Genomic DNA, 2,144 nt, shown 5'->3' with positions numbered 1-2,144 from the left:
CCGACTCTGCCCAGATTCGCCTTGCGCTCGGCGCTTTATAGGCCGGCAGGAGAACCCATATGCAAATTTCTGGATCAGAACAAGCTCGGGGGCGGAGCCACGCTTACCCATTGGACGGAGAAAAAGGGGCATGAATCTCCCCTGATCCTAGAATTTGCATATCTCGATTCCACACAGACGCGCCTGGAGGCGGAGCCAAACCGCCCGCGCTTGCTGATTGGACGGATCAGAAGTGGGCGTGTAGCATTCCTGATCCGAATTCTCCTCGGGAAGGCCGCATCCTGCACTCGTGGCTCGGCGCGTATCTTGTACGAGCCCAGGACAGCCCGACGCTCGGTGCTCACAGGTGGTGCGGGAATGGCCGCAGAAGGAGAGAGGTGAAGATGGTGGTGGTTTATGGCCATGGTGCCGTTCGAAATGGCGGTGATGCGATGTTTGTGGGAGCGAGTTGTGAAGGTAAAGATCGTGGCTGTTGGCGTTGTTGTTGTGTGATTTTTGGAGCGTGGTTGGTTCAAAATAAAGATAGAACAGAAAAACAGCTATCTCAAGGCGTCGCAGCCCGAATGAATCACATTTATTCCCTCGAAACAACGGGTTTGGGGCTACTTACACATGTACTTACAGAGATATCTCCCCGACGGGACCTGAATGGTGGTTTGCGAATTTTCACAACCGTAACACTACCCCCCTCCCCTTTTTACAGACTCGTCCCGAGTCGTCAAATTCTCGTGTGCCATCATGTGTAGTTCTCCCCTAATACGTTTTACCTACGGATCCCTGAGTGCGACATTCATGGTATTCGTGTCCTCAAAATAAATAACCTGAGGGCTGAGTAACTAACTAAACAAACCCACTCATACGGACGACTTAAATAAAATTGCTGGCGTGAGACAGACATGCCGGGGGCGCACTCATATTTACAGTACATCTTAACTTACAAATTTTACACTAAACCATGGCCCAGGATCAATGAACTCTGAAGAAAAACAACAACACCACTGCAGGTGACAGGGAACGTGGCCGGCTGCTCACGCAGTCCAAGGCCTCCCCCTTTTAAAATGAACCCAGTGAACCACAACGGTGCACAAACGCAGTCTCCGTGCCAGCTCAAGTTGCACACGCAATGAACACAACGGATGGATGAATGGATGGACGCAAACACTGTGCACGGGCCGCCACTGTAGGCCCGTGTTGTAGCTGCCAACAGGGCAGTTCTCGCAGCTTGCAAACTGTTGCTTTCTGATCCTGGCGCACATGGCAATGAACAGGGGGGGGGGGGCAAAACAAAATTGAACGGGCCTGGTGAACAGGGGCAGTGGGCATGGCATGGCAAAGGCCGCAGGCAAACAAAGCCGGCAGAACAGGGCCGCTGCAGGCAAACACAGCCGGCAGAGGATCTGGCCGGCACAGGCCTTGAAGTAACACAGCCAGCAGATGAAGTGGCCAGCACAGGCCTTGAAGCACAGCAGCTGCAGACGATCCAGCCAGCACAGGCCTTGCAGCAAAACAACAGCTGCCGATGAAGTGGGCCGGCCTTTGCCTTGCAGTGAAGGTTGGTGGAGGGAGTGCGGTGGTGCTGGCCACTCGGAAGGCGGGCTCGGACCTACCCTACGGTCTCCCTCCCAACCTATCGCCTTTGCCTGTCACTGTCCATACCCACCCCCTTAATTTGTGAAAAACCCAATTTAGCCCCAACTAATTTTTTTTGTTTTATTTCCTTTTTTATTTCCCCTCTATAATTCGCCCCCAACCCCCTTTATCGTCCTTGTTCGGCTAACCTATCGTCCCCTGGCCTACTCCCAACCCCTACGTTCCCTTCCCGGAGGGGAACAAGGGAGAGCCAGCATCCTGCGTCGAGGCCCAACGAAGCCTCAAGATGGCCTCCCCAGACTTCAGCGATCTAACCCAAATTGGGTCCAGCGGCCCACAACGAGAGCGAAGGGGTGGATGCTGCGGAGGGTACACTTCCTATCTACCATAACCATTAACCTTTAAACTACCCTGGGGCTTTCAACAAGCGCCTCTCGCTTAAACTATTGGTTCTAACAACCCAGATTCCCATCGCCTGTGTTGGTGTCCTCACAATTTTGGGCCTTGCCCCCCCCCCAATTTTCTTTTCGTGCCCTCACACGGTTTCATGGCTG

The sequence above is a fragment of the Eptatretus burgeri genome, chromosome 4, assembly GCF_056783735.1.
Source record: "Eptatretus burgeri isolate ZD-2024b chromosome 4, Ebu_testis_v1, whole genome shotgun sequence".
Lineage (NCBI taxonomy): Eukaryota > Metazoa > Chordata > Myxini > Myxiniformes > Myxinidae > Eptatretus > Eptatretus burgeri.
Note: the sequence above shows the minus strand (reverse complement) of the source record.